Source organism: Oryctolagus cuniculus, chromosome 5 (genome assembly GCF_051225735.1).
Source record: "Oryctolagus cuniculus isolate XC-2025 breed Fujian yellow rabbit chromosome 5, ASM5122573v1, whole genome shotgun sequence".
Classification (NCBI taxonomy): Eukaryota; Metazoa; Chordata; class Mammalia; order Lagomorpha; family Leporidae; genus Oryctolagus; species Oryctolagus cuniculus.
Window position 1 is genome coordinate 166,063,414 of NC_142871.1, and position 8,676 is coordinate 166,072,089.

The window sequence follows — 8,676 nt, forward strand, 5'->3', positions numbered from 1 at the left end:
GGCGCTCACTCAGGCGTAAGCCTCACTGCGCCGAGACACCCGATCTGCCCGGTCCAACATTTCAGCCTTCCTTTGCCTTTCTGGTCCCACTCACACCTGCCTTGGCTCTCCGCGGCGAGGTCGTGGTGCGTGAGCTCAGCTGGAAAGTCGAGAGTCTTGTCTGGAACGGCAATTCTCCCTGGAGAGGGGGTGTCATTTTGCGTAGAGATTTCTGAGCGCCTCGTATTTGGCGGTGGCTGAGTATCAACACCCAACCCCCTTTTCTCCCCCCCGTGCAGTGGAGCAGAGTGAGAAGATGACTGCGTGAGCTTTTCCTACAGGTGCCGTCCCTGGAGGAGCAGGGCCAAGGGCGCTGATGTCATGCAGCCGGCGTGAGCTGCAGGACTTGTCCCCCCAGGAAGCAGCAGCTGGACCTGACAACAGACGCTGGACTTCCTCCTAACGAATGTTCCGGAAGACAGGAAACCATGGTGACCTGGGCTCCCCAAGTGCAACACTGCAACACTAGCCATGGTGTGGTGTTGTGGCCTCACTCAGCAGTTTGGGAAACCGTTGTGAGCGAAGAGAGATGAGCCAAGGTGCTCATGTGCTCACATGTGTGCACACACACACACACACACAGCGGTGCTGTTGGGGCTTATGAGAAACACAAAGCCCAGAGAAGGTAAGCAGCTGGCGCGAGTCACGCAGCCATCACAGACACGGCTGCAGGCATTTCTGAGTGTGTTTCAGTCCTGCCAGGCAGCCCTGGGTGCTACTGTTTTTTCCCCTGGAAAGAACCCTAGAGAACCAGTGTTCACACCCGCAGGGACGGGAGAACACAGTGACGTGGTTTCTCACATGCTCACGGGTCTCCAAACTCAGTGGAGAATTCCAAGTGAGTCAGCGAGTGGCAGGGGAGGCAGCCAAACCCCCCGGCCCAGGGCCCAGGGCCCAGGGCTCCTGCCTCCAGCCAAAAGGCGTTGCAAGCTGTCCCGCCGCCTGCCCGGCACGCACACCGAGGCTACTCGGGCAGCACCAGCGCAGGAAGAGACAGGCGCTCACTCAGAGACGTTGCTCAGCGCCACCTCCCCCCTTGGAACCTAATTCCAGCGGGTTCTTGAAGCCCATCAATGAAGGGCAAAGACCGAGAAGGAAAGAAGCCAAACTCGGGGAACTAAATTTAGAGAACAGAACGGACAGACGCCCTCCTGCCAGCTGCAGCACACGTGCTGGACTGAGGTGCCTGCGCAGGCGGGGGCGGGGAGGCCCGAGTAAGAGCATGGCACAGAGACTCGTGGAATGGACAGCGAATGAGTCAGCGCCGGGGCTGATGGGATGAGTGCACAAACAAACGGAAAGGCAAGCCCGGAGCTTCTGCTGAGTGGCCCTCAAGTTATGCACGGTCAGCACCGTGCGATGAGTGAGCTGTTGGGTGCCCATGACCCTGACCCAGGAGGAGATCCTACCTGGACCGACTTGCAGAAGGCCCTTCCCTTCCTGTCTGGCTGCCGTGGAAGGAGGCGCGCTCCAGGAAGAGGCTGTGGGGCAGGTGCCGGTGCTGAGGCCGGGAGGGAAGGGGCACAGCCCTTGTTCTTCGCAAAGGGTGAGCCCCGGGGCTCCTCGGGATGGGAACGGGTGCAGGATCCCATCTGGGCCAGATTTGCGTGTTGCATTCTGCCCCCAACAAGAGCCCGGAGTATGCTCAGCTGAGAAAGCAGAAGAAGCGAGATGTCAGAGGAACATCCCGCGGGGCACTGTGCAGGTGGGAGGAACATCCAGCTGGTGTGAGAGTCGAGGGAGACGACCCATTCTGTGCCATGAGAGCAGCTGGGCCCGGTCCTTCAGCTGGTCATTAAAGAGGGCGGGAAAAGCCGACAGGAAGCCGCTCCGCCTTGCACCAGTTAGTCATTTATTAGTGCTTCTAATCCTCCCCTTCAAAGCACAAATCCCCCTTTAGAAAGCCATGCCAGCGTCAGTCCCTGCAGACGCCCATTTTGCTTTCCTTGACGCTCTGGGATGGCCGGTCTCACTCAGCAAGCATTCACCAGCGCTGTTTATCCACAGGGCACCCTGCCAGGGGGCATGGCCGAGCAAAGAGGGGTAGGAGCACACAGAACACTCGCTGAGACAGCGTGGGCGTTGGCGTCAGACTGGAGGGGACACCCTCGCGCTAGCGCTCTGCCGTGGCTGGGCGAGTCTCGTCTGCAGAATGAGAGTCAGAGCTGCCTCCTGAAGTGGACGGTGAGCATGAAACACGCGTGTGCAAGGTTCCAGTCTGATCTGGGCAACACGCATGTGCAACGTTCCAGTCTGATCTGGAGCACGCCTGGGGGAGGGGCATCCCACGGTGGACTGCATGGCACAGTGCACTGGCTCAGAAGAATCGGTGGATGCCACTAATCCTGAGTGTGCCACATGGCACAGGTTCCTGGCAGACGGGAAGGTCGGGGCACGGCAGGGGCTTTGTGCAACCAGAACGGCACACGGGCACGCTCCTGGAGGGGAAGCATTGCAGGAGGAGGGATGAGAAGGGGAAATTCGGGTCCAAGGCAGCTCGCAGCTGTCACCTCATTCTTCTGCAGGCTCTGGTTCTTGATGTGTGCCTGCAGCCTAATGGGCGAGGAGAGGGTGGCGGGGGCCAGAGGCACTTTCGAGGTCTTACCTAGGTTGATTTTTGCCCATTTATTTAAAAAAATTATTTATTTGAAAGGCAGAGTTACTGAGGGAGACGGTGAGAGACAGAGAGAGACAGCGATCTTCCATTCATTGGTTTACTCCCCAGACGGCTACAGCAGCCAGGGCTAAGAGCTTCTTCCAGGTCTCCCACATGGCTGCAAGGGTCCAAGCACTTGGGCACATTAGTAGGGAGCTGGATCGGAAGTGGAGCATTCAGGATTTGAACAGGCACCCATGTGGGGTGCTGGCATCGCAGTTGGCGGCTTCTCCTGCCGCACCAGAACACGGGCCTGCAATCTATATTTTTAAACAGGTCCCCTAGGGGTTCTTGACAGAGGTGATCCAAGGACCCATTTGGGGGAACATCATCTAAGGCACCAGGACCCATGCTGGTCCTTTCTCTAGGTGCAGCCTGGGGCAGAGGAAAGGTATGGCATGGAAATCTTGCCTCTGCGCATTCTTAGCTGCCTGATCCTGGTGCCCTGGCTCTTCCTCCATACGTAGCAGGAGTCTAACCAGATTGAGCTGCCTGAGCTGTCGTGCGGATGAGACGTGTGCTAAACGTGAGCTCTGTCGTGTGGCTCGGCCTCCGTCTGGCCGAGTGGGATGGGACTTTAGCAAGTCCATCCAGCTGAGCTTTGCATCCAGAGGCAGGACACGCTGCCTCTCACATACCTGCTGTCGGTGCATACTCGCTAATCCTTTTGGCCAGCCTCTTGCAAAATCCGGGTTTCTGAACGTGGCTTGCCAGAAGCCAGAAGCTCACAAAAATTAAGGAACAAGAATTCTGTTTAGGGACAAGCAAGCCAGCCTCTTCCTGCCTTTATAAGAAAGAACTGGGAAAAAAATCAGAGGAAAACGATGTGAGTCCTGGCTGTTCCACTTACAGTCCCGCTCTCTGCTAAGGTACAGTGGAAAGTGGTCCAAGAACTCACATCTCTGCCATCCGTGTGAGACCTGGGTGGGGTTCCAGGCTCCGGGCTTCAGCCTGGCAGGGTGGCCCAGATCTGGCTGTTGCAGACATTTGGGAAGTGAGCCAAATGTATTGCTTTTCAAATAAACAAATCTTTAAGAAAAATGGACTGCAGGACCCTCAGCCTTGCTGAGTCAGATGTCTGGACGACTTCCCAGCAACCGTTTTCTTTAGCTGAAGTTGGGATGTGGCCCCGTGGCTCTGCCCACCGCTGAGAGTCATTGCAGTTCACTTTCAAGGGGGAAGACTCATGAACTGGAACTAATGCAAGCAATCTGAACAGTCGGTTACTGTATGTGTCTGTAGACTTTTATTTTAAAGTTGTATTTATTTTTTTGAAAGTCAGAATGACAGAGAGAGCGAGAGAGCGAGAGAGAGCGAGAGAACGTGCTCTTCCACCTGCTGGTTCACTCCCCAGATGGCTGCCAATCGCCAGGGCTGTGCCAGGCTAGAAGCCAGGAGCCAGGAGCTTCAGCTGGGTCACCACATGGAGGCAGGGGCCCAAGCACTGGGGTCGTCTTCCACTGTTTCCAGCCACATTAACAGGGAGCTGGGTTGGAAGTGGAGCAACCGGGACACAAACCAGCATCCATATGGTATATCGGCATTGCAGGTGGAGGCTTTACCCGCTGTGCCACAAGCCAGCCCCCTGAACCTCTTTTAAAACAGATTTGTTTTAGTTTGCATTCTGTGGCTTAGTACCCGAGATTAGATAATTTATAAAGAAAAAAGTTTATTTCTAATAATTAAGGAAGCTGGGAAATCCAAGAGCATGGAGACAGCACCGGGGCGGGGAGGGGGGCTTGCTGGGTTATAACACGGTGGGCTCCATCCGCAGCCCAGAGCCCGCCTTGGGAGGGCCCCCTTGCTGGGTTATAACATGGTGGGCACCATCCGCGGCCCAGAGCCCGCCTGGGGAAGGCCCCCTTGCTGGGTTATAACACGGTGGGCACCATCCACGGCCCAGAGCCCCCTGGGGAGGGCCCCCTTGCTGGGTTATAACACGGTGGGCTCCATCCGTGGCCCAGAGCTCGCCTGGGTAACAAGGCCATTGCCTCAGCAACTCCTCACTCCATGAACAGAACCAGCCATTCACAAGGGCAGGGCCTTCCTCACCCGGGCACCTCCCCATGGCCCCATCTCCAAATGCCATTAATGTAGGAATCTGAGGATTGCATTTCCAACACACACAGGAGATTTGGGAGCACATTCAAGCAGTAGTAGATGTGTGTTTACCCTTTTTTTATTTTTTAAAGATTTTAAATTTTTAAATATTTGAAAGGCAGAGTCAGGACTGGGGTGGGTGAGATAGAGATGGAACTTCCATCCACTGCTCACTCTCTAAGTAGTTGCAATGGCCAAGACTGGACCATACTGAAGCCAGGAGCCAGGAACTCCACCCAGGTCTCTCACTTGGGTGTCGGGGGTCCAAGCACTTGGGCCATCCTCTGCTGCTTTCCCAGGCATGTTATCAGGGAGCTGGACTGGAAGTGGAGTGGCCAGGACTCAAACCAGGGCTCCAGTATGGGATGGCGGCAGTGTCGCAGGCAGAGGCTTAGCCTGCTGTGCCACAGTGCCAGCCCCTGTCATTTAATCAAAGCTAAGGAAAAGTGCAAGCAAGCTCGACAGAGAAGGAGAATGGACAAACAGCCAAAACACGAAAGACCCCAAACAAGGAAAAAAAACTCACAAAGGAAAAAACACCGCTCAGCCATGTTCAGGCTGTCTTTTTATACTATCAGGGGGCATGGAGGGTGACGTCCAGGGTGGGACTTAATTGGGGGTGGAGTTTGGGGGCGGGTCTTGAGTATCCCCCATTTCTGTGCCCTGTTTTGGAAATATTAGAAGTAACATGGTGTCAGGTGCATGATGGGATCAGCAGTACCCCCCTTGGTAATTTTATTATAATGACCTAAAGGTCAAGGAGGAAGGGAGGAGACAGAGTCTGCTACCCTACTGGGTACTTCCAGGGGTGCTGGCTCTACATTTGTGACATTCAGAACCTGCAGTTTCTGGGGCACCGAAGCTTGGTGGTGCACAGAAGAGGGGATTGTGTATGGCACAGGGAAGGAGTGTCGGGTGGTGGAGGCAGGATGGTCACAGGGACCAAGCTGTGCTATCATGCAGGGACCGGTTGCAGCTGCTGTCCCACAGTGGGTCGCTCTGCCAGAGTCCTCCTGAGCTGTCAATCAGCGCCTACACTGCTGCACACGTGGGCTGGGCTGTCAAGCCTTAGCCCCTCCCTCTGGCTCCCCACCTTCCCACATTAACCCTACAATGTCAGAACAGATCAGATGCTTTCTTAGTCACTCCCAGGCTGGCAACAAGATGGCCCATCATAGAGCCACAGGCCAGTCTCTGTCTAAGACGTTGAGCTTTCCCAGAAGTCCCCAGCAGTGCCTCTCTTGGGAGCCAGGCTGGAGTTTGCTTGTTGTAAACCCAGGCCTAGATCAGGCACTCCCAAAAAGGAGAGGGCAAAGATCACCAATGGCTTTGACCTCTTAAAATCTGCCCCCTGAGGGGCCGGCAGTGTGGTGCAATGGGTGAAGCCGCCATCTGCAGCACCGGCATCCCATATGCACGCCAGTTCGAGTCCCGGCTGCTCTGCTTATGATGTAGCTTCTTGGTGATGTGCCTAGGGAAGGCGTGGCAGATGGCCCCTGCATCCACGTGGGAGACCCGGAAGAAGCTCCTGACTCCTGGCTTCGGGTCAGCCCAGCCCCAGCCCCAGCTGTTGTGGCCATTTGGGGAGCGAAACAGTAGATGGAAGACCTCTCTCTGTGTGTCTTTCCTTTCCCTCTTTCTCTCTCATTCTACCTTTCAAACCCATAAATAAGGGCCTTCGCTGAAATATAGGCATAGACGAGGAGATGCCATAAGAAAATCAAGAGGCCGGCGCCGTGGCTCACTAGGCTAATCCTCCGCCTAGCGGCGCCGGCACACCGGGTTCTAGTCCCGGTCGGGGCGCCGGATTCTGTCCTGGTTGCCCCTCTTCCAGGCCAGCTCTCTGCTGTGGCCAGGGAGTGCAGTGGAGGATGGCCCAAGTGCTTGGGCCCTGCACCCCATGGGAGACCAGGAGAAGCACCTGGCTCCTGGCTTCAGATCAACACGGTGTGCCAGCTGCAGCGCGCCGGCCGCGGCGGCCATTGGAGGGTGAACCAACGGCAAAGGAAGACCTTTCTCTCTGTCTCTCTCACTGTCCACTCTGCCTGCCAAAAAAAAAAGAAAGAAAATAAAAACTACTCCCAAGGAGAAACAGGTAGAGGACACAAGTGTTGGACAAGCAAACAGTGTCAGCCACACTTTCTTTACCAGAAGAGAGCTGGTTAGAAACATGGCTTACAAGGGTGTCCATTATCCTTGGCAGGAGGGTAGATAGACTACCCCCACTGCTCCAAGTGAAGCATGAAGTTAAGCCTCCTCGTTCTGCTCCTCCCGCGTTGTTCCCTCCCAGATTGAGTGTTCTGAGAGCAGACACAAGGCAGGACTGGGGGGAGGCTGGAACCCCTAGGTGAAAGGTGCAGAGAGGTGCACTCTGTGTCCTTGTCCCACCAGCTACCTCCAGGGCTATTCACATGTGACGCTGTCTCTTCAGAGTAGATGCTGACACCTCTGAAGATGCAAGGTGTTCTCCACGAAACCGAGAGCTTCTTCCTGCGGTAGAAGCAAGGACAGAGGCTCAGGCATGAAGACGTTGAAGGAACGTGTGTTGGGTGAAGAGGTGCATGGACGGACGAGTGGGAGGCCTTCGCATGAGCGCTTACAGGAGCTTCCGGTTGGACTTCCTGCAAACACTGCGAGTGCGCTGGAGCGTGCTCTGTTGAGGCCAGCCAGCCGCAGGGCTGGGATGTGGGCAGGCGCAGCTGTGCTCCGGTCCCACCCCTCAGAGGGCAGCCCTGCTCCATGGACGTGAAGAACACAGTGGCTGGCGGCGCTTGGCTGCAGTAGGTGACAATGGGCCCTGTGCACCTTCCTTGGAGGAACCTTTTCTCCAGGGGCCTCCAGGCACAGATGGAGGGAGCATCCCTCAAGTTTTCAAATCTATTTGCTTGATGTCACCATCTGGAACAAAATTAACCTAATTATGGAGCTCACTGTGCTCCAATGGAGTGCCATATTTTTTTCTAATAGCACTCGTTTATGGAGTGAAAATCCATTATTTAAACTGTGATCATTTTTATTAGAAAATATTTATTTTTCAGGACAGATGGTGCACATGTAAGAAACTAATTTGAGCTTAAAAACTGCTGATTTGGGAACTCAGTACAAGTTCATGTAGAACATCGGGGGACACTGCCATCATGACATAGTATGGAACAGCTTTGGCGGTACCTCCTGGTTCTAAGGCCCAGATGTCTGTGATTCAAGGTGGCAGCAAGTCTTGTTCTTTCAGTAAAAGGCATAGAGAGAGAGAGAGAGAGAGAGAGATCTTACATCTGTAGGTTCACGGCTCAAATGCCCACAACAGCTGGGCCAGGCTAAAGCCAAGAGCCAGAAATTCCATCCAAGTTTCTCAAGTAGGTAGCAGGGACCCAAGTCCTTGAGCCATCAAATGCTACCTCTCAGGATATGCATCTGGCAGGAAGCCGGTCCTGGGAGCAGAGCCGAGACTCAAAGCCAGGTACCCGGATACGAGATGTGGGTCTCCCAGCAGTGTCTTCACCACTGCCCAAACACCCACCTCACCCTCTTTAAGAGTACCGTTCAGTCATTTTTTTTTTATTTATTTTTTGACAGGCAGAGTGGACAGTGAGAGAGAGAGACAGAGAGAAAGGTCTTCCTTTGCCGTTGGTTCACCCTCCAATGGCCTCCTGTTCAGTCATTTTTGATGGAAGTAAATCTGTTACAGGAAAGCACATAATCTGAAACATGTAATTCAATGAAAAGCAGCATTCTTGTGTGAGCCAACCCAGATCAGAAAACCAAATATTATCAATTTCTTAGGAAATCTCTGTAGACATTTCCCAACCACTATCCATCGACTCTCAAAATGCCACCATAGAAGTAAGCTTGATTGTAAGAACCTCTTTCAGGCCAGCTCTCTG

The 8,676-nt window shown here is 54.5% G+C and overlaps 1 long non-coding RNA gene across 1 annotated transcript; it reads left to right on the forward strand.

The window, feature by feature from the left end:
* Positions 1-295: 295 nt before the first annotated feature.
* On the forward strand, positions 296-8,052 carry LOC149126849 (uncharacterized). The gene is made up of 3 exons (XR_016234350.1): positions 296-1,585; positions 2,047-2,223; positions 7,227-8,052. It is a non-coding gene; the product is annotated as an uncharacterized LOC149126849 (long non-coding RNA).
* Positions 8,053-8,676: the final 624 nt, after the last annotated feature.